Source organism: Ochotona princeps, chromosome 29, assembly GCF_030435755.1.
Source record: "Ochotona princeps isolate mOchPri1 chromosome 29, mOchPri1.hap1, whole genome shotgun sequence".
NCBI classification, from domain to species: Eukaryota; Metazoa; Chordata; class Mammalia; order Lagomorpha; family Ochotonidae; genus Ochotona; species Ochotona princeps.
In genome coordinates this window covers 3300961-3328537 of record NC_080860.1, presented here as the reverse complement: position 1 = coordinate 3328537, position 27577 = coordinate 3300961, and the positions used below count along the sequence as shown (strand labels likewise).

General features: G+C 55.5%; 1 protein-coding gene across 9 annotated transcripts in view; it reads right to left on the bottom strand.

Moving 5' to 3' along the window:
- PITPNM2 (phosphatidylinositol transfer protein membrane associated 2) overlaps window positions 1-27577 on the bottom strand; it is a 122542-nt gene that overhangs the window by 81524 nt on the left and 13441 nt on the right. For 8 of the 9 annotated variants that reach the window (XR_009244405.1, XR_009244403.1, XR_009244404.1 and 5 more), the window contains exon 2: window positions 7950-8050. The gene's annotated coding sequence lies outside the window, so the exon portion shown is untranslated. Of the gene's footprint in view, window positions 1-7949; window positions 8051-19336; window positions 19447-27577 lie in introns of those variants that run through there. The other variant, XM_058656926.1, reaches the window with a different exon arrangement.

The following is a 27577-nucleotide window of genomic DNA, read 5'->3' as shown; positions in this document are numbered from 1 at the left end:
GACAACAACTGAGGACCCTGAAGCCGGCTCCAGGCCCTTCCCAGCCTCCACTCCGGCCTCTGACCCTGCCTGGGACTCTCAGACACTCCCAAACACAGCATGCGCTTTAAGGACCAAAGGCACCGGTTCATGCTCTCTTAGCCCTTCTCCCTTCTTTCCTGGGGAGCTCCCTTGCTGTGAAAAGTTACCCCATCACATCAGCTGCTGCCTTCGGATGGCCCCAGCTGCCCGTCAGCCTCACCCCTCACCTGCCTGCTCTCTGCTCCAGGTGAGCAGCCCCCCCAGGCCCATGGCTTGGCCCCAGCAGGCAGCTGCAAAACTGTGTCCCTTCTTTGTGCTCACAAAGAGCTGTCATTTTTACAAACAAAAACTATTTGAGAGGCAGACAGAAAGAAACAGGCAGATAGAGCTCTGACACAATGATCTACTCCCTCAAATGCTTACAATGGCCCCTGGCCAGCCAGGAGCTGGAAAATCAATCCGGGTTCCCCAGGTAGATGGCAGGAACCCAAGCCCTTGAGCCACGGCCGCTGTCTCCGGGGTCTGAAGGAGTAAGACACTGGAATTGGGGCAGAGCCAGATACTGAACACTGGTCCTCTGCTGCAGCAGCCATCTCAGCTGAACTGCTAAGAGCAGCCATTTTTGCAAATGAACAAAAAATTTGAAGACTGCACCATCATCCTAGGTCTCCCTCGGATGAGGAAGGCAAAAGGTGAATCAGGCGTCCTCTGGCCCTTCCTCATTGTATTCCTAGGGTGACACCCAAGGATGCAAATCAGGAAGCTGACACTGGGGCCAGGGCTTTGAACCCAGGATAAGCCGGAGAGGCAGCCAGCCTGGCCAGCCCGGCGGCACTGCAGAGGGCTGTCGTCTGCCTCCTCGCGCCTGCGTCACTGTTCTTCTATTGACCCTGACTGCTGCCATAGCCCCTCGCCTGCCCTCGACACTTTGCCCAGCAGGAGCAGCTCCAGGGCCACCGACAGCCCCTCAGAGGTACTCCTCTCCTCCAGCTGTTGGGCCTCCCTCGGTCAGCCCCTTCATAGGAGGAGAGGGTCGCAGGTGCACCAGGCCCTTTCCCCGGGGACAGCCAGAAGAACGTACCCTCGCCGAGAGCTTGGCAGCCCTGGGGGAATGATGGGGGCAGTCCACGTTGGCACAGCCCTTCCTGGGAACCCCACACACGTTCACTCCCTCCATCCTCACCACAGCACGCTGAAAGCACTGCTGTCCTCGTTTTACACAGAGTGGCGAGAGGGTGACCCCGGCAGCCTGCATTAACTGCAACTCCCCTGCCCCGGCCCACGCCAATGCATGTCATCACAGAACAGTGGGCTGCGTTGCACAGTGCAGCTGCTTGGCAAGGTGGGCTGATGGGTACTTAGAAGGTGAAACACGGCTCCCTCAACAATCATGTAGGTCCTCTCCCAGGCGCAGGCCCAGTGGGAGCCGGCACCCGGCTCTGCACTTCTCAGTCACTCTGCCTCCTTGGGTCACTGTCTTTGCAAATCCAGGCCACCTCCGGGACAGGTTTGTAGGGTTCATGACAGGACATGGACCCCTCTGTGTAAAATGGAGACAGCAGCAGTTTCCTAAACCCCTCAAACACAACCCCATTTCCCAGGTGCTGAATGACTGCCCTGCCTAAGCCCCTGCCACCCACATAGCACCTGTCTCTTGGGGTGTTTTGGGAGCATGCCTGCTGGGGACAAGCCAGCCAGCCCCCTTTTCTGAGCAAACTGGAGCCCAAAGTGGAGTGCAAGTCTAAAGCCCCCATCAGTGCCCGGTCAGAAACAGCCTGGCAGTGCCCGGTCAGGAACAGCCTGGGTGCAGCACCTTCCCTCAGGTGTTGGGGGTGGGTGTATACCTGAGAGTTTACCTAGCATGGGGGACTAGAACGGCAAGGAAGCCCTGGGCAATGCGTTTCAGGGCTGCAGCTAGCAGAGGGTCGCGGTTGGGGGGACACTGGGGAGGAAGGGGGCAACGGGGTGAAGACATTGTCCCAATCTGCTGGAGGCCTGGAGTTAGTCTCCAGCGCCCTTACTGTCCGCCCCGCTTCCTCCAACCTCCAAGGAAGGCGCCCAAAAGGACAAGGGCCCCCCTCAGCCCACCTCCGCTGGCTCCAGGGCTAGCCCTGCCTGTTTAGCCCAGTCCTGTGATCCACTGTGAGCGCAGGAGGGCTCCAGCGTAAATCAGTCAGTGGGAGTAATTACCAACTTGTCAGTCCTCGGTAGTGCCCAGACTGTGACGGGGACAGATCGAATGAAATGGCTGAAAGAAAAAGCATCAGCTGGATTCCGAACCCAGTCCTCAACCTTGGGATTGCAGATTCAGCTCCTCCCAGGAGAGCCAAAGGAGAATGTTTTCTGTAGGCACTGAGGGGTTTGAAGAGGCTTCCCGGGCCTTGCCCTGCTGAGCAGGGAACTGCATGGACACAGAGGCCTTTAAGCTTGTCCTCAGAGCAACCTTGCCAACTGAAAAAATGCCCTCCAGCCCACGTGCCACCTTCACGATGTCACGCAGTGGCTTCCCAGAGCACAGTGGTTCCTCACCGGATAAGCGAAACCTCACTGCCCCTCTGTGCCCTCCTTATCACAAAGGACTCCATCACAGATTTAAACAGACCCTCTACATACTCACAAGGCCTCTGCATGTGTTCTCCGGGTGGCTGAGGCTGCCCAGTGCCTGTCCTGGAGTGGACAGACCCAGTGACCTGCCAGCCAGTCCCTGCTCATCCCTCACACATGGGTCTTGTGATCCAACTGGCACAGACCCTAACTCTAAGCCTTGCTTCCTCCTGCCTGGCCATTAGAGGCAGCTCAATAAAAGCTGACAGGGTAATGTCCAAGCCCTCGGACAGCGTCAAGACTGCAGCCTCGCTGAGGCTAAAACAATAGCCAGGGAGAGCCGCTAACAGAGCCCTGTGCCAGCAATGCTCAGATGCCCATGTGTCTGCAGAGGCTGCAATCTTTGCCATGGCTGATGCTGCCAGGCTACCATGGCTCAGCAGCAGGAGCCTGGAGCTGGCCCCTCTGCAGCCCTTCTGCTCCGTGGAACCACCCACCAATTTAGCAGCAAAAACACTGACCCTGGCTCCACAGCCACCCTGCTTGCTGTGTGACATTGGACAAGTAAGGCCTAGGGGTCCCAGCAAGTTACAGAAGGTTGGACTGGAAGATTTCCTGGGTCCTCCTAATCCATAGGAACCTTCCTTTTCAACAGGGAGCACCTGCAGTTTGCTTTTTAGCACAAACCCAGAGCCTAACACCCACACCCCTCCCCAGAGGCCACCCCAACCCAAGTACCCACCCCTTTCACTGCTGTGGTAGTCTGTCTGCTTGTCTCTTCATCCCGTAGGACTGACACCACCAGCCCCCAGAAACCATCCTCTCAAAACGCAGAGCCCGTCCCTGCTCTGCCCACACGCTTCAGTAGCTTTGTGTCACTCGGTCAGGCCCGAATGCTGATGTGACTCCAACAACATGACGGATAGCTCCCCACTGACCTCCTCCGCTGCTCCTCTCCTTCACTCCCGTCCCTGGCCATCCCGAAGCCCCAAGGCTCCAGCCCCAGCATGCTCCTCCTGCTTCACTCCCTCACCTTCTCTGGGGCTTTGCTCAACTGCCCCAGCCTAGGAAGACTTCTCTCCTGCTTCATATGGCTTCCGTTACTGCCTGGCCTCCCTCCCTGCAGAGTCCACACTGACGGACTCAGGCAATCACAGACCAGGAGTATTTGCAGGGAAAGTTACATCCATGTTGAACATGCATGGTTTTTTTTTCTTCTTTATCCTCTAAATGGTACAACTATTTATATTAAAGTAATCTAGGGCTGATTTAAAGGCTAGCAGAGGATGCGCATGGGTCATGTGCAAATGTTGCACTGCTGTGCGAGGGGAGCTGAAACATGCACGGCCCCATGGTACCCCGGGGATTTGCGGCCATTCCCTGCGGATCGGAGGGATGTCGATGTTCGCATGTTTTACCGCCCGTCCCTTTATTATTTTGTCTGCCTCCACTAGCAGGGCCAGAATCTTTACTGTCTCAAGAATCTTTATACTCAGCTCTTAGACTAGCAGGCACTCACTAAATACACATTGGACGAACCAATGTCGATCCGCCGTGAGCTCGGCTGTGCTGCTGAAACAACGACCTGCAGCTCACAGCACCCTGGTTTGGAACGGCGTCGTCTTGGGGACCTCTCTGAGCGCCCAAGCCCTGGACACTGTCTCTGGGAGTAAAAGCCGCCGACAGAGGCAGGGCTCTTGTCTTGGAAAGTGTGGGAAGAGACAAAGCTAGGAAATGACACAGAACAGGTCCCCAAAAGATCCTCCAGATAAGGCACCCATTACCAGGGAAAAAAAACGAGAGGCTGGCTCACAACGGGACGCCTCCAGGTGTCTCCTTGCTGGTAAAACAAGGTTGTAAGTGCAGGCTCCTGGAGAGCATTGCCAAGTACAGCAGGGGTTCCCCACCAGAAAGGCAAGCAAAGGGCGCACGCAGAGCGTGAAGCCGCCACTTGGGACCCCTGCATCCCACATCGCAGTGCGGGGGTCTGGGCCTGGGTGCTCCTCCCAACCAAGTACCTGCTGATGTACCTGCCAATGTACCTGGCTGGTCTGCCAGCCACATGGGTGGGTCATGTGGATGGAGTTCCTGACTCCTGGACTTGGCTAGCTCTGGCCTGGCTCTTGCTGGCGTTTGGGGAGAGAACCGGCAGATGGAAGATTTCTCTCTTTGTCATTCTGCCTTTCCAGTAGATTAAAAAATAAATAAATAAAAACAATTAAGCACAGTAGGAAAAGGAAGAAGGAAGGGTATGGGAGGGGGCTTCCAGGCTGAGAACCCACAGGCTGTCCTGTGGAGGAGTCCCCAGCCCCAAATACTGCGGCTAAACCAGTGTGGCATGGGCCAGGCCAGCTCCCCGCCTGACACCCCACCCAAGCTTCCCCACACTTAGGCCGTTTCCTGTGCCTTGAATTGCCTGTGCCAACCTCAACACATGACTGACAGTCACAGTCAGAACTACACACCAGAAAATACAGAAATACACACCAGAAAATACATACAGAAAATATAAAATATTGGGTGCAATAAAGGACATTCTTGGGAACACGCACTGTGGGTTGTCAGCGTTCTGACGTAGGGGGATTGAAGAGGCCAGGCTTCCCGGGACAGGTGCACGGGGGCTGTGGGAGCTTGAGAACAGGTGGAGAAGTGCCTGTACTCTCCAAGCAGCACTGGTTGTGGGTCAAAGCACCATGGGACAAAGTGACACAGCTGCCCTGGCATGACCTGGGGCCTAGGTCCCGCCCATCTCTCCCCCTGGTACCATGGGGACAGCAGCTCCCTGCCCTCCCAACCAGAGGGCAGCAGCCTCACTCCCAGCCAACGCCTGGGGTCCTCACCTTCCACCCCAGCTCCTCCTGTTTGGGGCTGCAGCTTCTAATAGACCTAACCCCAAGGGAGTGCAATGGCCAAGTTTCCCATGAGGGGCAGAGGCTGCCTCAGAGAAGCGACAGGGAAGCACAGGCTAGGCAGGGGAGTGGATGAAAGCCACATCACCTCTGGCACCAGCCTCCTCTTCCGGGACAGAGGGCTGGCGTGAGCATGTGGGGAGAGAGCTATGCAACGCCAGTGGCAGTTGCTGCTGTGGTCTGAGGTCCTGCCAATGTCATTGGCTGTCTTCTTCCTCAGAGAAGGTGGCCTTTCTGAGGCCTGTCACAGACACACTGGCAGGAAGCACCCCTGGCTCCAGGGACCCTCCCTACTGAGTCCCCACCCCGGCAGCTGTGCCGGAAGCTCTGTGGACCTGTGCAAAAAGGCAACAATTTTCCTCCTAGCGGTGGGGAGAGTCAGTGAGCGCCGACAGCAAATGCTGTCCCTGTTGGAGACCCCTTCTCTGAGGCAGACTCTCTCTGCAGGTGCTTCTGCCCCTGGGCCAAGCTGAGCTGGGACACATAACCCCAAACACCCCCACATTCCGAAATGTGTACAAGGAGCACCTCTAAAAATAAACACTGCCCCCGCCTCCCATGCAGAAGAGGAGGGCTCTGGTTCTCAGTCATCCTGGGGGGGCCTCTATGCCCCCTGCAGCCACAATCTGCCAGGGGTGCTCAGAGGCAGGTGCAGAAGGAGCCCCCGAATGCCCCCACTGGGGTCTGGAGAAGGAAACACAGAGACTCCAAGGCAGTGACGCAGGGTCTCTAGTTCTGGGAAGTAACTGGGCTACCCTGGCAGGATGTATTCCCTCCCCCGCCCCGCCCCCAGGGCTCCCAGGCTTCCCAGGCTGCTGGCAGGCACTGGGCACTTGCCCAAAGAGTTCAGGGCAAACGGAGCCCAGGATTCTGCTGGGGGCAGGGCAGTCATTGTGATGAGAGGCTGATGGGATGTGGTGGACAAGGATGGCAGGGCTGCTGGCAGGGCTGAAAAAAGAGGGTTCAGGACCCCGTTGGGATAGCACAGACATAAACCAGGCCATAAACCAGCCAATGGTGCGTGGGACACACCTCAGGAACAAATGCTGATAAGGGTGTGACATGGACCTGAGGGCCTTCTGCGCCTTGTAAGGCCCTTCCCACGAGCTCCCTGGGAGGCAGCTGCTGTCCAGGGGAGGAACCACCTCCCTTCCGGTAAGAAAGGAAGCAATGCGAAAGTTCAAGGCCCTGCTGGGCAGGGACTCTTGGGGCAATGACCAGCAGCAACACTACCAGGACTGCCCGACAGACAGAGAAGCTCAGCCGGGGCCCCAGCCTTGAGCTGGCGGCCATGCCCACCACTTCGGGGGGGACAGCTTCAGTGTCCACGTGACTCCTGGAGGAGCAGTGCTGAGTGCTGCCAGAGCAGCCCTTCCGTGGGTCCCCTCCCAGCTGCCAAAACACCTAGGGAAGTGAGCTAAAACAAAGCAAAAAAAGCCAAAAAAAAAAAAAAAAAAAAAACACAAAACCACCACCACCAACATAGCACTCTCCTTCACACTTGGAGGCCTCGGAGGCCTTTCCACAGCTAGTGAGCAATTAGAGGAGAAAACAGCTCATGCTGGCAGCCTAGAGGCACAGCTGCGAGGGAACAGCCACCCTCCGCTGTGGGTCAGGACTGGAGACAGAGCCAGCAGGCAGGGCTGGACAGGGCCCTCCCCGCCCCCTCCCCTTTGACTGGCCATCTCTGAGCCTCCACGGCCAGCAGCGACCCACAGCAGGGGCTCGGTCAGGAACCTGCTCTCTCCCAGGAAGCAGCATCCACCATTCCATCTACGTTCAGTCCATGGCTCCCAGCACTCAGGAGATGGACGCCTGGAGTTCAGGGCTGGAGAAGGAGGGGTCATCTCACTCCCATTCCACAACAAGCTCTTGGCGCAGGGCACGGGCTTGTGGATGAGACACGAGCACAGCGAACAAGATGGGCTGGAAGACCGGAGGCCACAGGGCAGACCCTGTGGACCTGCTGCCACCAGCAGCAACAGGCACAGCCCGGGTTTCTCCCAGTGGGGGTGACGGCTCCGAGGGAATAGAGCCCGTGAAAACACAAGCCTGGCATTTCAAGGCCGGTGAGCATGGCCCGCGGTCAGGGCCGGAGGGCAGTGGACATGGAGCTTCCAGTCCCAGGAGCCACGACTTCAGGTGCAGAACGCTGTCTGTCCTGTGCCTGTGTCCTGGGGCTGGGGAGGGACAGGCTGGGCCGAAGCAGCAAGCAGCCCCAGAGATGGTAGAACAACTTTTATCAAGTCTGGATTCAAAAGCGACCAGAGAAACATCAGCTGTTTCTATTTAGTGAAGATAAGTCAATATCTCCAAGAAGCGTAATCAATAAACAAATCTCTCCCTCCCCCATGTTAATCATATAAAATCACATTTTTAAAGGAAGGAGACAGCACAGTACCTCTGCACCCCTAAACCCCAAAGACCAAGGCGGCCTGGAAGGAGGCCAGGCCACGCACAGATGGTGGGTCCTACCTGCAGCTGTGAGCAGCTCCGTCAGCATCCCTGTCGCAGGAGGAGGGACAGGTCACAAGGCTCAGCCGTGTGCTGGGAACCGGGACCCACGGGCCAGCATCCTGCAGGGAGAAGCCCAACGAGAAAGGCGGTGAGGCCAGGACCCTCGGACTGTTCCAGGCCGGCTGACCAAGAACTCCGCAAAGTCGGGCCTCAGCCTCAGCAGCACCAGAGACCAAAAAGCCTGAGAGACCACGAGGTCAAACAGGGGCCACCTGGCAGAGGGCACTGGGACCGGGCAGGTGGAGCTCCTGACTCCACAGTGTCCAGCGCCCCTCCGCTCAGGGAGCCGACCCCGCTCCCCAGCACAGCGGGCACTCTCGGCCTCAAACCCAGGTTTTCTCACCACGAGTTCCCTTGAAATGTGACTTCAGCTTGCAGCAGGAAGATGCAAAGAAGGAATGGTTCAACTGAGTTGCAGTGGAGCAGCCAGGAGAGTGGGACACTCCGGCCAGAGGGCGCTAGGCTGAATGCTGAGTGGCCTGATGCCGGGCCGGGGTGTGGTCTACCTGCCCAGCAAGTCCCTCCGGGCAGACTGTGTGAGTCCAAGCACCCAGAGGCCAGGAGCTTACACAAAACAAAATGAACAGGAGAAATGGATTCCCACCTAGGCCCACACCACAAGGCAAAGTACATCTTTGTTTGCCCACCTTGAGAGCGCTTGGGGTTTGTGGTGATTAAGGAGCTTGGACTGTTCCAGAAAATGATGCTTAATTGTAGGGCAACCCTCTTTCAAGGGTTATAGCCAGGCACGCCGGCAAGGGGTGAGCAGATTCAACAGAGGCAAAAAGAACCAGACCAAGGACGTGGTAATGGCTAGAGATGACCAGTTCGCGGCCCGGGCACGAGTCAGGGGAAAGGGGATTGGGACTGCAGGTGCTAAGAGGCAGTAGTCAGAGCGAGGGAGGGGGATGATGGAAGTGCAAAGAGAGCTGGCTACGCGTGGCAGTGGGAGGTGTGGTGGCAGCAGCCGCAGCTCTTCACACGCCATCCCCACACTGCTGCACCCACGCTCCCAGGGAAGCCTTGCTGGAGTGGGCCGCCTCCTCTCTGGGACTGACCTTCCGGGGTCGGGACTTCTTGGCGAGCCTGCCCTGCTCCTTGAGTCCACAGCAGTAGGACATAGCCCCACGCATGCTAGACCCCAGCACAGAATCAATATCCCAGGTTTCCCCCTGCCAAGTGGCTACCTACCCCAGGTACCTGCCCCACAAGAGGGTTGGCCATGGTAACACCTGGTCCACGGGGAGGCCCTGAGCCCCCTCCTTAGCTGGACACCTCTCTGTGTGCAGGTCAGGGGTGACGCACACACTGCAGAATTGGACAGGCAGGAGCTAAAGAGGGAAGTCAAAGGAGGTCCCCCAGGCCCATGGGCTCTGTGGTGCAGGGAGCGGTCAGGAGTTCCTTGCCCCGGCTTTTATTACCCAGAAAGTGAAAGCAAGATTCAGGAGAAAAGATCAGGCCAGCCTGCACTGGGGTCAGACCTGAGGGCAAGAAGCAAAACAGCCATTCAGCTCTGCCCCTGACCCTCCCACCTCTGCCCCCACCCCGCCCACAGCAGGAGGAGTGAATCAGCCAGCTGGAAGTCGCGGCCCCTGGCCAGGAGGTTCAGCATCAACAGAGACCACACCTGCCAAGTTTCACATCTGAATCCTCAACAGGCCTCTCCATTTAGAGGACTGTGGGGCAAAGAAGAAAGATGCACAAAGATGCGAGCCGCCTGAGTCGAAACCGCTTTCCTAAAAATTCGAGGTCCCGGACTCCGTTTCAGGCGGTGGAAGTGACTTCGAGAGTGAATCTGTTTCTGTGTGTGCCTTCTATTAATAGAATACCAGTCTCTCTTCATTCCCACTAAATAAATGTCAAACACTTCAAGAATACCGGTTTCATAGGGTGCCAAGTTACGAGCTTGCCCAGACGTCCGCCCGCCTCAAGCTGGCCCCTGCAGAAAGCCTCAGTTCCAAGCGAGGGGGCGGTGCCACCATAGCTCGGAGCTGTCCCAGTTGACGTGGAAACCAAAGCAGGTGGCTGAAGAATGGCCAGAGGGACCGGCACATGTGGCAGGTGGTGCCAGAGCAAGCACGCCCGGGCCCCTGGAACTCCAGGTGGAGACAGGGCTCCTGAGCCTTAAAAACTGAGATACAGTTCCACGCCACGGAGTCCACCGTTTCCAATGGTGATGGCCATTCATCTAGTCACGAGGCTGTGTGGCCATCACCAGGATCTAATTACCGTTCCTTTTCTTTTTTTTTTTTTTTTAAGATTTATTCATTTTTATTACAGCCAGATATACACAGAGGAGGAGAGACAGAGGAAGATCTTCCGTCCGATGATTCACTCCCCAAGTGAGCCGCAACGGGCCGATGCGCGCCGATCCCATGCCGGGAACCTGGAACCTCTTCTGGGTCTCCCACGTGGGTGCAGTGTCCCAATGCATTGGGCCGTCCTCAACTGCTTTCCCAGGCCACAAGCAGGGAGCTGGATGGGAAGTGGAGCTGCCGGGATTAGAACCGGCGCCCATATGGGATCCCGGGGTGTTCAAGGCGAGGACTTTAGCCGCTAGGCCACGCCGCCGTTCCTTTTCAACACCCCCTGAAGAGCCCCTGCACACACCAGCAGGAACTCCCCACCCTCTGCCAGCTCTCCTCCCAACACCTGGTAACCACTGGTCTGCTTCCAGCCTCTACGGGTTCAGTTATTCCAGACACTTCGTACAAAGGGAAACACACTATGTATCCTTTTCTGTCTGGTCGCATCCACTTAGCATCATGCTTTCAGGATTGCTCCGCCTGGCAGCTGTTATCACAACTTCATTTCCTTTTATGACCAAACAAGAGTCCATTGTACGCTTAGATCACGCAGTGTGTCCATTCACCCTCTGGTGGACAGACGGCGGCTCTCTCCAGCTTCCGGCTATTGTGAGCGGTGCTGTGGTGACGGCCGCTGTGTGCCTGTGTACTTTTCATTCTTTTGGGAATACACCTAGGCATTCCTCATTTTCAAATAAAGTATTATTTGGAGTGGGTGCTTTGCAAAAGCAGTAGAAACGCCAGCAGGGAAGCCCATAACCCAGATGGACATGCCTGGGTTCAAGGCCAGGCTCTTCTTTCAGTGACAGCTTTCTGCTTGCACACCTTGGAAGACAGCAGGTTAGTGGTTGAGCCCCTGATGCCCAGGTGGGAAACCTGGATGGAGTTCCTTGCCCCTGGGTCCAGCCTAGTCCAGACCCAGGCGTAATGGGCATTTACGGAGTGAACCAGCCGATGGGAGATCTCTTTCTGTGGCACTCACTTTGCCTCAATCAAGTAAAGCATCTATACTTTGAAAACTCCAAAATTCAAAGGTGAGACGGGTCCAGGGTAGAAATGAGATCCTCTCCTGTCCCTGGGACACAGCACCCAGTTCCCCTGCCCAGAAACAAATCCCAGTTTCTCATTGCTCCTTCCAGAAGCAGCATGCGCACGCGCGTACACACACACACACAGCCCGCTGCCTCTGGAGGGCGATGTGTAGGCGGGCATGTTAGCACGGCAGTTATGAGGCCACTAGGAGCAGCCATTCAAAAGCAGATGCCTGGTTCCAGTCCCAGCTCCACTATCAACCCCAACTTCCTGTGAATGTACACTCTGGCTGGCCACAGTGACAGCTCAAGGACAGGGGGTCCCTGACATGCACAGGGGATACCCTGATGAAGTGTCCAGCCCCCAGCTTTGGCCTGGTCCAGACAGGCTGCTGCAGACATGTGGAGAGTGAACCAGCACATGGAAGATCCTTGTTCTGTCTTTCAAATAAATAAAGATCAAGTGATTGACTGATTAAAGGCAGCTTACCTAGGAGGAGCCTGTCAGATCCAGCCAGAACCAACCTAGACCTGGTGGGGAGAGGACATAGGCCGTAGACCAAGAACTGTATCACTGTTGTTCATGCACCTCTGGGAAGCCACTTCATCTTGAAGAGGCCACAGAACCGAGAAGCTAACAGGAGGAGGAAGAGGCCCAAAAGCAGCCTGGGGTCTAAGATCAGACTGTGTTGCGTCCTGGCTCCAAGGCCTTCAGGGAGCCCCTGACCCTCCCCAGAACACCCCACCCCTGTCTAAAGGAGCACAGACACTAGTAACCGACCTCCTGACACTGCACCAAAGTGCCCAAGAGTTAACACCAGCAAGTGCTCCACACTCACCAAGCCTGGTGCACGGTGAGTGCTCCACACTTACTGCCACTTTCATTACCATTGCCACTTCATCCCTCTGAGCTGAGCTCATGCTCTCGTACCCTCGTCAAGACAACAGCTAGGCACCTACACACACACATGCGCACACAAACTACCCCAGGAGAAGGGCCCAGCATACAGCCCTCTGAGCAGCAGAGGCTCTGGGAAGTCAGGACGGCTGAGCTGCACCCCCACCTCTCCACGTGCTGCCCCTAGGTCCTCCCAAGAGGCCAGGTCTCCATTCTGCCATCACCCACAACCAGCCCCCAAGTCCTCCACCTGTCAGGCCAAGTGGTGGCAAGAGCCTTGTACCTCGGACGCCAAGCCTTGATCAGGCAGGCTATATATTTCTGATTTCTGCATCTTTTCCTGCCCTCCCCTTTCAGCATCTTCAGTCTGCTTTTTCCACAAACATTCTCCTCTCGGCCACAGCTGCTCTTGCTGAGGCCCAGAATGGCGGGAGGCAGCAGGGAAGCCCTCAGAGACCTTGCAGGCGGAGAGCCCTGAGTGAGAAGCGCCAGCATTAGCAGGCCCATTAGGAAGCTGTTAGGGACGACTTCTCTCCCAGCTGGGAAATGGCAAAGGCAGGGGAGGGTAAGAGCCAGACCTGGGGAAGCAGCTGCACAATGCTGCCTCAGGCATGCACAAGTTCATGGAGAGAAAAAAACTCCACACACACACACACCCCAGAAAGGGAGTATTCTTAGCCTGCAGCAGTTGGTAGCATTATGTAAAGTCCCATGCCCACAAAAATATCATTTGGATGATAAAAAGTCAAATTTAGCTAAGTACAGAATGACTAATACTATGAGGGAGGGGCAGCACCCCCGGATGCCCGGAGCGGATGCAGCTGGCTTTTAGAGACTTTTGACAAGCAACCGGGGCCTGGTGCGGCACACAGAATGACAGATTATGTAATAAGAGGCACAGGCATCAGCAACCCCAAACACAGGGCGAGCACTGCTGCCTTCTCCCTGGAGGGCACAGCTGGGGTCTGGCAGCGCCTGGGGAGCCGAGGAGCTGTACAGGCATGTACAGGCAGAGCTAGGCTGCCGTGAGTTGGTGTTAGCCAGTCAGCTTGAGGACTTGAACCCAAGACCACAGCGGCAGACTGTGATTCGCGGTGGTGTTTGATGGCATCCCCTCCCTCTGAGTCCTGTTTTCTGTTTCAAGCGACAGAGCTGGGGTGGAAGAAATGGCGTGCCAGGCTGAGAACGGAAAGCAGAGATGCAGACATCTGATCAGCAGGAGTTCGCGGCGTTGTTCTTCGTGACGGCCCGAAGCTGGGAGCGACCCACCTCGAGGGGTGGGAGACACACCTGGGGACCGTCATGCAACGGGACAACTCAGCCTCAAAAAGGAAGGGAAGCAGACGGGCAGGCCTGTACCACGAGGACTAGCTTTGAGGACGCGGTGCCACGTTAAAGAAGCCAGATGCTGTAGGATTCCGTTCGCGGGAGGGACCGAGCAGTCACGGGAGTAGAGGCAGAAAGTAGAAGGGCGGAGGGAGGCAGGCAGGCGCAATGAGTAAGTATGTGTTTAATGGGAATGGTTTCTGGCTTTGGGCATGCGACAAGTTCTGTGGATAAATAGTGATGATGGTTGCACGATAAGGTGTAAGTTCTTCATGCCATTTTCACTTTATGTGTATAAATGGGGAAATTCGTCCATTTTGTGTCATTTATATTTCACAATTAGAACAAATTGAGTGCTGGCGGCGTAGCACTGTTGTGACACAGCAAGCTAAGCTGCCACTTGCAATGCCAGCGTCAGAGTGCCAGTTCAACTCCTGCCTGCTCCGCTTTTCATCCAGCTTCTTGCTAAGGCACCTGGGAAGGTAGCAGATTCATAATAGCCCAAGGTCCAAGTGTTTGGGCCCATGAGCCACATGGGAGACCCGGATGGGTTCTTGGCTCCTTGGCATTGGGCCTAGCCCAATCCTGGCTGCTGTAGACACCTGGGGAGTAAACGAGAAGACTGAGGCTTTCTCTATCACACACACACACTCTCTCTTTCAAATAATCTTTTTAAAAGAAAATAAGGGGAAGACACAGCAGTAGTGACTGGGATGATTCTATGTTCGTGCTCTAGGGGAAGCAGCAGCCACATAAAAAGCCACCAGCCTGGAGGTTACCAGGCCATGAAATGCCCAACCGTGTCATGGTGAAGGCTGACGTGAAGGGAGTCAGTGTTCCTGCTGGCACAGCCCGGTGCCAGTGCCACCTTGCCAGCCCTGGGCAGGGAGCCATTGTAGAAACGTATCCTCCCTGCTAAGTCAGGTCGTCCCAGCTGACGCCAGTGGAGCCGAGATGAGCTGTCCCCCGCCCCGGGCCCAGTCCACGCGGCCACAGCCGTGAGTGAACAGGCAGAGCAGCAGGCAACAGTGGCCAAGCTCTAAAGGATTTGGGGGAAATTTCTAACATGAGACTTGGGGAGACCTTTTGTTTTCTGATGTTGGAGTCACTGGGAGAAGTTAGCATATAAATGAATCTTGGAAAGCGGCTGACTTTCCTCCACTGCTTTCCCAGTGGGGCGACTGCTGAAAGGAAGCTGCCGGGAGGCCTGGGAAGCACGCTCACGTACCAGTGGGCAGCCAGGCTATTAACTCCAACTGTGGTTCAGTGGTGGGGCTCTGCGGAACCAGGGACAGAACAGGGATTCACACACTGAGGAAGTGTGGACAGGATCTCTGGTGGGGACTGAAATGCCCTCCAGAGTGGGACGTGACCAGAGTTCTGACCAGCTGACTTGCAGCCTTGGCTTCGCCACGTGCCCAGCGAGCGGGTCGGCTGAGCTCGGGTCTGACAGCCCTCCCCATCTGGTCTGATGCTCTATCATGAGATGGTTTTGATGCCAACACACAGGCCAGGGACCAGCACCGAGGCTTATGGGGCAGACTACAGACTGGGGCTCTCACTTGGTTCCCCTTTGAAGCCTGCTCCCCAACCTGTGATCCCCATTCCACACCAGTCCACGTGGCAATCTGCTCCAACTCCTGAAATCGCGGGTGCACACCCTGCAGCGCAGCTGAGGCCATGGGACTGCTCTGCTGGCCGAGGAACGACGCCAATATCCCAGCCCGGCCCCTAGCATGCGTGCTCTCTCTCCGGGTTTGTCCCAGGGAAGAGCTGAAAGGATCCTGGATCAGCCTCTGCAGGTCACCCATAGAGCCTAATTCGACAGTGACAAGGATGAGGATGGGTCTTGACTGTGACAGCCACACCGGGACACCGGCTGGCACTGTAGACCTGAGCAAACTGACACCACTTGTCAGACCCGTGGACAAACTCGGAGATTGGGCCTGGGCCCAACTGTGGCCCTCTTGGAATGACTGGCCTATGGGGTGATTTAGGGAGGCTGGACACACCAGTGCTGCACCTGATGACCGTACAAGCCCACACAAGGAGCGTGTCTGTATTCTTCAACACGTTCCCATTCTATCTCCTTTCCAAAACCTTGCAACATCAGTTCCCTACATTCCCTCCTAAACACAAGACAAAGAAACCAAACAGAAAGGTCTTTCATACCAAGAATTCTGAGGGCAGTCTATGAAGAAAGTGAGCCTTCTGCTGCCTCGAAGGCAAAGAGGGGAAGCCGTCAGGTCAGAGAGCTGCTGGCAGTGGGAAATTCCGTCTCATGGCGAGAACCAAACTCTGCTGTGAAGTGCTCGGAGGGGTCCGCCTGTCGGGGGTTGTTGTGTCAGGGTTTTGGGGGCTGGAGAGGCAGCAGTCAGGGGACACCACGCCTGGCCCCGAAGCTGGCTGCCTCCAGGACAACAAAGACGGCTTGGCAGCCTATCCTGCGGCCTAACTGGCCGTCAGAGAGCTCCTCAGAGTAATTCCTCCTCCTCGTTACTGTCAACACGGCAGTGGCACGGTAATCATGGGGAATATTTACATGCCGCACCAGCGACGGGTTGTTTGGACCATCTGGCTACTGGATGCAGTAAGTATGGTCAACACCAAGCCCTAGCATGAATGCTGCGCCTGAGTGCGGATGGCGGGCCCGACTGCAGGGCCTGGCCCACCGCGGGGAGCTGGACAGGCCATCCGCTCCTGGAGGGTCCATGGCCCACTCCTACAGTCGGCCTCAGCCACCTGCGTGCCAGGAGCCAGGCTCTTGAGTCCCGTCCTCTGACCTATCTGGACTGGGTGTTGATAATCTCAGTCTAACTTCCCTTTATCAAGGGCTCTTCAGGACTCAAGTGTCACCAGTAAGAGCACTGTAATTCTGCAGCCGCCTGGAGGATTTCAGCAGCGACCTCAGGGGCTGCAGGGAACTCTCACAGGCAAACAGGGCTCCGTTCTCCTGGCACCGGAAGCAGCTTCTACTCCTGGTGCCACGCTCGGGAGGAGGGGCCAGGACTGAGTGTCACATCTCCTGTAGGGTAGAGGATGGCGACCCCAACTTTAGCTAAGTGAGAATTTCTTCTCCACTCTGTCCATCATGAAACACCACTGAGTTTTAATTCCAGGCTGAATGCACAGATTTTTTTTTCTCTACGTCGACAATGGCATTTTTTTCTTTTCTTCTTTTTTTAAGTTTGTGTAGGGTGGGTTGCTTTATTATTATTTTCTTAATTTTAGTAAGAGGAAAAAAAGTTCTATGGGAGCCTGCTCAAAAGCGGCAATTTTCTTGAGAAGCCTGCATCTGCCACCCACGGAAGGAGGCTGTGTCACTGTCGCCAGTGTGTCGTCCCCCGTGACTGTGGGAAGTCGTGCTACCCTCTTGACAGCGGAGCCGATGGCAGTGCATCCCAGGTGTTGGTGAGGACAGCTGGGTCGGCTTCACAGGAGCCGGCCTGTCGCGGCCTTCCGGGCCTGGCTGCATCCGGACTGGGTTCAAGAACCAGCACCGGGACGAAGGTGTAAGCCAGCTCAGGTGCTGCTGGGAGCACCGGTCTCCCAGGTCAGTGCTGGCTGGAGTTGTAGATCGGCTCCCGCAGCGACAGCAGGTAACAGCTGCCGTCCACAGGGGAGACCTGGTCTGAGTCCCCGGCTCCTGGTTTCAATCCACTCCAGTCCAGTCCCTGGCCACAGTGGGCATCTGGGAAGTGAACCAGTGGATGAATTACTTTTCTCTTGAAGAAAAACTGAAAACAGATAAATATGTTTTTAAAAGAACCAGTGCTGGCTCTGGTGGACAATGTAAGCTTGGAGAAACACTTTGCCCCTATAATTTTTGTATTTTATTTTATTTTTAAAAAAGATTGATTATTCTTATTGGAAAAGCAGATATATAGAGAGAAGTAGACAGAGAGAAAGCTCTTCCATCTGCTGGTTCACTTCCCAAGTGACCACAACGGCCGCAAGGCTGGAGCTGAGCCGATCTGAAGCCAGGAGCCAGGAGCTTCTTCGGGGTCTCCCACATGGGTGCAGGGTCCCCAGGGCGTTGGGCCGTTCTCGACTGCTTTCCCAGGCCACAAGCAGAGAGCTGGATGGGAAGTGGAGTCACCGGGTACAAACCAGCACACACACGAGATGCCAGCACTGCAAACATCTTAACTACATATGCTACACCACCAGCCCTCAGGTTCTTTTTTGTGATTTTATTTCCTTATTTTAAAAGTAATTACAGACACAGAGAGAGCTCCTAAATCTGCTGGTTCACTCCCCAAATGGCCACATTGGTTGCAGTTGGGCTTATCCGAAGCCAGAAGCTTCATCTGGGTCCTCCGTGTGGGTGGCAGGCGCACCAGCAGAAACCTGGATGGGAAGTGGAGCAGCCTGGACTCATACCAGTGTCCACAGGATGTTGACTTCATAGACAACAGCCTCACCACCATGTCACCACGCTGGTGCCTGGGAGTCTGGGCGGTGGGGCCTTGTCTAACAGGTGTGCAGGATCACTCAGGGAGTCACTGGCCTTCCACTAGCCCAGAGCTACTTTCTCCGCAGTTGGGGCCCTCCGACCCCCAAGGATGGAGAGAGGACGGTGAAAAGGCAAGCCCTTGGCCCTATGCCACAGGAGGCTGCTTCGCCTTCAGAGGCCACCTGTGGCCAGAGGGACAGGACTTCACCGCCACCCCCTCCAACAGCCCCAAAAGCCAGCAGCTGCGCTGTCGAGAAGGATGCCAATCAGGGATGACAGTGTCACCACCGCAACTCTGGCATCTCTGCCAGTGTCCAAGCCAGGTCTCTGAGGAGCTCCTCCCGGCCAGGCAGACCCCACAGCCGCAGCTCGGAGCCTCAGCACACAGCTATGCAGTCACCTGTTCCACTTGCTCTGGGCGAGGATTTGCCAAAGTCCTCTCAGGCCTTGGGGAAACAGGGAAATCACAGCAAAGACCACACCCAGGTCCTTGGGACTTGGCTGACACCAGGCTCTGACATAGCCAGCAGCAGGCTGGGGAGGCACCTGCGTCAAACGTGAGGAACAGGGGGACTCAAAACCTGGCCTGAATGTTAAGCTGCCAGGGACAACATTTGTGGCCCACACTGCAACACCTGGATTCAGTTCCCAGCTCTGCTTCTTGCTAGTGCAGAGCCCAGGTGGCAGCAGCGACAGCAAAAGTCGGAGCATTCCCGCCATCCGTGTGGGAGACCTGTAGGCGTTTGTGGCCCGTCCAGGGTAGGCCTTGAGGGAGAAAAATGACTGGATACAAATGCACTCACTCTTATTTTTAAAATAAGGGGAAACGAGACTTTCTAGAGTAGACACAGTACCCTAGAGCGGGGACCAGAGGCCAGGCCCCTCAGGCTAGAAATCACAAGCACAGATCACACAGCTCCCCACACAGGGACCCCCACAGCTCCCGCACTCCAGGAAGACAGATCCGCATCAGATCCCACCAAGCCCTTGGCAGTTCAAGGCGTGAGAATGGTAAGAAGCTGGCGGCCTGGCACTGTAATGCTGGCATCCCATAGGAGCACTGCTCCACTTCTAACCCAGCTCCTGGCTAATGGCCTGCGGAAGCAATGGAGAATGGGGATGGCCAAGTCCTGGGGGTCCTGCCAACCATATGAGAGACCCAAAGCTCTTGGCTCCAGTCTTGCCCAGCTCTGACCATTGTGGCCATCTGGGGCTTAAACCAACAGATGGAAGATTCTCTGTGTATGTGTGTGGTCTCGCCCTATCTCTAACTCTTTCAAGTAAGTTAATATAAAAGAGAACAGTAACGAGGTATTCAAGACACCGACCTCTCTGGATCCTCTTCAGTCTCCTGCTGTTCCACAGTGGTGGCTCTTCAGTGTGCAGGCTGAGACACACAGAGCATGGGCACAGTTCTGTGGCCTCGAGGGCACTCACCCATGGCACTCACCTCGAGGGCACTCACCACCCAAATGCAGAACTTCCTCATCTTCTCACACTGAACTTTGTGCCCATTATTAAACCCTCACTCCCCCATCCTGTTCCTTGCCTTCCCTGTCCCTGGTCATCTACTTTGAAAGGTCTTTATTTTAAGGTGGCGGTTCTGTGAGATCCCAGCCCCCAGAAGGTCCTTCTGGCACTCTCCAAGTGGGTGCCTCCCAAGGGGAGGGCCCTGCTCAGGTCAGGCCTACTTGGGATCCAGGAAGTCCTCAGACACTCTGTGACAGATGATTATGGAGGAGGGACAAGCTGGCTGCTGCCTCTCACCCCACCCTCCACCCAGGAAGGGACCTCCCAGACCACAATGGGACGGCGGGAATGCAGAACCCACCAGCCAAGGCCCCTTTCCCGGGCACACATGCTCCAGCTGGCAGCTGACGGGAACGGGCATTCCTAACTGCTGCTGTCGGGGCTCCGCCAGGGCCTACTCTCTGGCCTGGAAAAGGCTCTCACACAGAGGTTTCCATTGTACTTAAAAGCTCTTCCCTGCCTGTAGCTTTGAGGTTAAAAACCGTGGCCACACGCGCTGCAAATTGGCACCACCTTTATGGAGGGCAATTTGGCAGCAGCAATCACGGCTGGAGAACAGCCCTTGAACCAGCAATTCTGCCTCTGGAAATTTATTCTGTAGGTAGGAGAGGACACTTTCGCATGGAAACCTACAAGCTGGGGAGTCGGGAGTCATGGTGGGGCTGTCTGCGCCCTCACCTTCTTTAGCTCCACCAACCAGGGAAACACTCTTCCATGAGAGGGGTCCCTCCTTAGCAGAAGCCTCAGCTCTTTAGAAAAGCCAGGTGACTCCGCATGAACCACAGAGAATGTGATCCAGCGCTTAGAAGGTCAGTGCAAACAGGCAGGTGCATGACAGAGAGACAGCTGTGCAACATCTGAGGCGATACACATCCACATTCACATAGCCTCTTCCTGCAAGCGCACACCCAGCATCCCCCCAGGAGGAGCACGGGCACACCCAGCATCCCCCCAGGAGGAGCACGGGCACACCCAGCATCCCCCCAGGAGGAGCACGGGCACACCCAGCAATCCCTCCCCCTCCACGGGGCAGCAGAGCAGAGAAAGCCTCGCACTGTGCACACCCACCACCTCACCGTGCTACCAGGTGCTTTCCTGCTTACCTGCAATCCCAAATCCTACAAACACATCCAGGAACCTACCCAGTGCACCTCAGGAACCTGGTGTGAAGTCATGCACAACCTTCTGAGAGTTTATAATAATAATTATTATTTTTTAATAAATGCAAGACTGATGGTCAGCACAATGGCTCACCTGGCTAATCCTCCACCTCCAAGCCCTGTATTCCATATGGGCACCTGTTCATGTCCTGACTGTTGCACCTTCCATCCAGCTCCCTGCTTGTGGCCTGGGAAAGCAGTCGAGGACGGCCCAAAGCCTTGGGACTCTCCACCCGAGTGAGAGACCCAGAAAAATTTCCTGACTCCTGGTTTTGGATTGTCTCAGCTCCAGCCGTTGTGGCCGCTTGGGGAGGGAATCAATGGACAGAAGATCTTTCTCTTCTGTCTCTCCTCCTCTCTGTATTTGATTCCCTCCCCAAGCGGCCACAATGGCTGGAGCTGTGCCGATACAAAGCCAGGAGCCAGGAACTTCTCCTAGGTATCCAACACAGGTGCAGAGTCCCAAGGCTTTGGGCCGTCCTTGACTGCTTTCTCAGGCCACAAGCAGGGAGCTGGATGGGAAGCAGGGCTGCTGGGATTAGAACCAGCACCGATATGGGATCGTGGCGCATACAAGGCTAGAACTTTAGCTGCTAGGCTACCACGCCGGGCCCTAAAAGAAATCTTTCAAAATAAATAAACAAAGAGTAAGTGAGCTAACTACGAAGACACACAAAAGCATTTGAAGACCAGCGTTCCTGGAATAGCAGAATACTATGAACCCTGACTCACCAGGGAAGGAAGTGGTCAAGTGGAAATCATAACTTACTGATATCTAAGTACAAAAGGCAGAATTCGGCCATGTTCAAGGATGAAGCACACCTCTGGACAGTGTCGTGGGTCCATGGGAAAAGCTGACTGATGGCTTCTGCTTTGATTTGCTTTGTTTCTAACTTTAGGGGCAGGCACTGTGGTGTAGGAAGATAAGCCATGGCTCGGGACATGCACATCGCCTGTCCAAAGCAGCCGGGTTCAAGTCCCACCTCTGCTTCCCCTCCAGCTGGCTGCTGACGGGCCTAAAGAGCAGCAGGTGGCTCAAGGGCCAGGGTCCTCAGCACCCCCTGCAGACCAGGATGGAGTTCCTGGGGAATCTAGTCCCTGGGGAGCAAACCAGCACATGGAAGATATCTTTGCCTCTCTCTCTCCAGGCTTCAACTGCATAAATAGAATATAAACTGTGATAACTATGGCATATTTCTTAAAAGCAAAACAAACAAAAAAACCTAACCTGCAATGTTTCTTTTGCAGCACCAGAATGCAAAGAAAATAACAAGTGCCCTGAGCAATTTTAAGATTCCTTTTTGGGACCCACAACATAGACTTTTAATTCTTCAAAACTGATTCTGGGACCCTAAAAAGTCATAAAGTGGGCCTGAAAAACAATGAAGGGCAGGCATTTGGCTTGGTACTTAGGATGCCAGGCAGGACACCTGTGTCCATGTTGGAGACGTGGGTTCGAATCCCCACTCCGTTTCCAACTGCAGCTTTCTGTCAATGCACCCTCTGGAAGGCCACAGATGGGTCTCTGCTGCCCAGGCGAGACACCTGGATTGAGGTGCAAGCTCCTGGCATCAGCCTGGGCCAGTCCTGGGCAGTGAGCCGTGGATGGGGGTCCTGTCTGTCTGCCTCTTGCTGAGGCAGAATTCTCCGGAGAGCTGACCTCTCCACCTGTACAGGTTCCCAAGGGACTGGTGTGTGGATCTGGTGAGGAACGTGTCCCCATGGACCTACCCATCCTTGTGCTGCTTGGTCCTGACCCCAGCTGTCAAGCAGGCTGACAGCAGCAACCTGCACTGGGCAGAAGTGGGCCGGACAAGAGTTTGTCACAGACCTCCTTGAGGATGTCAGTGCTGGGAGAATCACACGAACACCCCTGGTTGCTCATGCAATCCTGCTTAAGATGAGGCAGAAAACGAAAAGTGCAGAACCATACTGGGGAGAGAAAGAACAGGAAGTGGGGGAGGATTAAAGGGAGAGAGAAGGGTCCTTAGGAAGTGAGTGTGTGGGGCGTCATCAGGAAGGAAGTACAGGAAAGGTAGATAATCAGAGAGGAAGTGCAGGAAGGGCAGCGCCAACGAAAAGGAAGTCGGGGAAGGAGCTTGGAAAGGAAGAGGGGAAAGCCATGGCGAGTGGGGAAGGAGCCTGTGGTCAGAAAGGAAGTGAGGAGGAAGCGAGAGTCGCTGCGAGTCAGTGGGGCTGACGGCTTCAGCCTGAGCACACCTGCTGGACGCAGCCAGCCGTGGCTTCCTCAGTCATGACCCCAGAACCTCACCTTCAGTATCACTAGTGCAATGACTCAGCCAACCCTCAAAGGCCGACTTGTTCTCTGCTGCCTTAAAGGTGGACGAGAAACACCCCTGAGAAACACCAGGATGACGACAGGGGAGCCGTGACAGCTTAGTGACAAAGTGGCTGCGGTGGGCTCTGGTTTTCACTTCCACCCACCAGACTCCTCCCCCAGGAGCTCCTGGAAGCACAGCACCCTTTCCCACCCCTCAGTGGAGGCCTTGGGGATGCCAGCACAGGGAATGCAAAGCTAAAGGCAAATCCTAAGGTGTCTTTCTTGGAGAAAAAGACAGAGAATGGGCCTTCTCTGCTTCTGCGGCAATCAACAGAACCAACGGTGAGTCGGGTGAAGACTCTGGACTGGGAGACTGTGGTAAGGACTTAGTGGTTGTTACAGAAGTGTTTATAGCCTGCCGGGGCAGTCCTCAGAAACTCCCTGTCAGGAGACCCCAGGTCACACCGACCCCGGCCTGGGCTGCCAGGTATCACCCAACTTCTAACTCACCAGGGAATGAGGCTGCTGGTTTGCTGACACCCGAGCAAACAGGTGTCCGAGGTGCTCCTTCCTGCTCAGTTCACTAACTGGAAAGGCAATGGTGTTTGCTTACTTGCCTTGCAATTGGCTGCCATGCCCATGCTATCTTATTCTAATTTTCAGTGTATCTACTTTGAAAACCTAAGATAACTGCTCTATCTGTTCAAAACATTAATCTTGCAGCCTCCTTTCTTCTTATTTTTAATTTATTTCAGAGGCAGAGAGAGAACAGAGAATGTTACCATCCACTGGCTCACTCAAACACCTGAAACAGCTGGGACCGGGCCAGCTAAGAGCCAGGAGCAGGGAACCTGGAAATCAACCGAGGCCTCCCAGGTCCGTGGCAGGCATCGAACCACTTGAGCCTTCATCTGCTGCCTGCCTGGAGCTGAGCTGGGAGTTGAACCCAGCACGCCAATAGGGGATGCACGAGTCCCACACAGCCTGTCCCAGAAACCTCCTTTCTAAGAGGTATGTCTGGTCCCTCTACCCTGGCCTAGTGCACTGGCTTCTGTCTAGAATACATTAATATTAATGAGAGGGCGTGCTTGCCTTCTGATACTCATTAAAGGGGAAGCCGGTGCTTGCTAGATGTCCTTCTCTGACACCTACCCAGGAGTAATCTGGGCTCCTCTTGCCCGTGTTGAAAAGTGCTCCTAGAGTATTTGATGGTGAAGAACGGAGCCACCACTGAGTGGAGGTATGCTTCAGCCACGGGAAGCTAGGCCTATCCCCCCCGTCTCTGCTTTTCAGTGCAGTGACTCAGATGCCTTCCTGGCTTCTATCGAAAGTATTTTAGTTGGCTGTGTGTGTGTGTGTGTGTGTGTGTGTGTGTGTGTTATCATCTGCTAATGTAGGGCTGGTCACAGTCTAGCATAATGCACTCTGGGCTGGGGACCTGACAGAGAAACAGAGAGACAGAGAGAGAAGGAGTGAGACAGGGAGACAAAGAGTTCCTATTTACAGAGAAAACAGAAAAGGACATGAGGAAAACCACACACACACACATACCACCGACCAGCAGGCTAACTGCTGTGAACTGAAAGGACCCAGCGAGCCCCCGCTAAGCCAGGCTCACTGCAAAGGATTTCCTGCAGGAGGTGGCACAGCAGACTTGGAGACAGGCTGGGCACGAAGGCCCCGGGATGTGAGTCCTGAGGGCACACATTCCTGACCCATCATCACCTCCGTCGTAAAACAGCAGGGATGACGACAGACTCTTCAGAGACCCCCACTCCAGCCTCCCTCATTGACAAGAGCTCGGGTTCAGTGAGTGGAACTGAGACACCAGGACATCCTTCCCGGCTCTGGGGGGCAGGGAAGGGAGAGAAAGGAGAGTGTGGAGGCCTCAGGCAGAAGGAACACCTATGTGTGTGATGTTCCACGCTGATGGCAAGCTGCGGCCCTCACTCTGGCACTGTGGGGTAAGCTACCACCTGCAACACTAGCACCCCGCAGGGGTACAGGTCTTGAGTCCCGGCTGCTCCATGTCCAACCCAGCTCCCTGCTGATGTGCCAAGTGGTTGGACCCCTGCACCCACATAGGAAACCCAGATGAGGTCCCAGACTCCTAGAATCTGCATGGGCCAGCCCCAGCTGTTGCAGGCATGGGAGTGAACCAGCGGATGGAAGACTTTCTCTGTCTGTCTCTCCACCTGTCTGTAACCCGGCCTTTCAAGTAAGTACACAGACCTTCAGAATACCTGGCCACTGGCTACACGAGGCGGTGGCTGGAGGAAGGAGCCTGGATGGGGAAGCAGGAAGATTCCCACTACACACCCACAATGTCCCCACCCTCGACATCAACACACCTGAGCAGATTGCTGGCTAGCTCCCACCTTCACTCATTCATCATGTACAGACAGAAGAATGTTCCCCTAAAGCTCATGTCCTTCTCAGAAACTTGGGGGTGATTTTGTTTAGAAATAGGATCTCTGGGGGTGTCGAGCCGATGTCATGTTGGAGCAGAGTACACCCTAAATCCAGCATGGTGGAACCTCATGGTAAGAACTACCCAGAGGAAGACAGCTGACCACGGGAAGTGAGGTGAGACATCTGCCAATGAAGAATGATAGCAAGCCTGGCACGGACACCCTCCAACCTCCAGAAGGTACCATCCTGAACTCGGACGCGGCGCCCTCTTGACTGTGAAAGACACACTTGCTAGCCCTCAGAGGCTGTGGTCTGGAAGCCTCCAGGGCACATCACACCTCCCCTACTCATGCCCAACCAGTCAGCCACACTTCCCACTGCACTGCCGGGCACACCAGAGCCCATGCCAGCTAACTGTGGCCTCGCAGGAAGAGACTGTGCCTAGCAACTGTCGTGGGCCATGCCAGCAGTCACTCTTCATGAGTATGCTCAGCACCACGAGGGCGCTTTCACACACCTTCTCCTTCGACCCTCAGGACCTGCCGGAGCCCCAGAAGGGAAAGAGCGTGGAACCCAGCCAAGTTCCCTGAGGCTGGCCTGCCTGGGCCCTGTGGGGCTCAGCACACTCTGCTCGCTCTGCAGCTGGGGACCCAGGGCATGCATGCAGCTGGCATCTGCTATTGGAAAAGGTATTTATCTTTCCACTCGCTGAGAGCAGACGAGAGCTGTAAAAGGACATACCCAATGTCAGGTGCGCAAGGGCTCCCACGGGCTGCAGGAACACCCCCTCCAAGGAGCCCAGAGCACTCCCTGAGCAGTGGGTCCTGGGCGGGGGCAGCCCCCTCCCTGCGGCTGGGCTCAACCAGGTGCACCTCTAAAGGGGAAAAGGTGTGGCCTGGGCCCAGGAACCACTCAAGGTCCTAGATGGTACCCAGGAGCAATGGTGTATCCCATTTCTCTTTCTCTTCTTATTGTGTTTTAACCCTTTCTAGGTGGTGCTGTCAGCCGTCACCACTGGCTATTTCCAGCACATTCTCACCATCCCAAACAGAAGGCCTATGAACAGTAACCCCCAGCTCCCCATGCCTAGCCCCGGCAGCCACCCTTCAACTTTTGGTCTTTGCATTTGTCCACTGTAAGGAACCTCACGTAACCGGAGGCAAAAACTGCTGCTCTTTGGTGCCTGGTTTTTATTTGGCATCATGTCCTCGAGGCCCGCCCACACTGCAGTCCAGATCAGGATTTCACTACTTCCCTATGGCCCACTCACACGCCTCTGCATCACCACTAACGCATCACCACCCCCGCATCACCACTGCCACACCCGTGGGCTGTTCCACCCCCAAATCACTACCACCGCACCTGTGGGCCACCCCATCGCCCCATCACCACTGCTGTACCCATGGGCCGCTCCACCCCCGCATTACCACAGTCACACAGGTGGGCTGCTCCACCCCCCAAATCACTACCACCTCACCTGTGGGCCACCCCGTCCCCACATCACCACAGCCACACAGGGGGGCACTCCACCCCCATCACTGCTGCTGCACAGGTGGGCCACCCCACCCCAGCATCACCACTGCTGTACCCATGGGCCGCTCCATCCCCGCATCACCACCGCTGTACATGGACCACTGCACGTGCGTCGGCACAGCCGCATGCATGGGTCGCTCTACCTCTGGCTGCAGTCTGGGTTGGGCTGTGCTTAAGCACTCGGCCACCAAACCACCCTCGGCACAGCTGTGGCATTCTCTATTCACAGTAGTAATGCATGAGGGAGTGGCTTCTCCACAAGTCTTATTTTTCGTTTTTATAGATTTATTCATTTCTATTGGAAAGGCAGATTTACAGAGAGAAGGACATACAGAGAGAAAGATGCTCCGCCCACTGGTTCACTCCTTAAGTGGCTACAAATGCCCAAGCTGAAGCCAGGAGCTGGGAGCCTCCTCCAGGTCTCCTCCGCGGGTGCAGGGTCCCAAGGCTTTGGCTCATCCTCGACTGCTTTCCCGGGCCACGAGCAGAGAGCTGGATGGGAAGTGGAGCAGCTGGGATACAAAGCAGCACCACATGAGATCCCAGTGCATGCAAGGCAAGGATTTAGCCACTGAGTCATCACATTGGGCCCTGGATATTTTTGGTTTTTGTTTCATTTTGTTTTAACTGCTGTTCATGTAACAAAAGAGAGA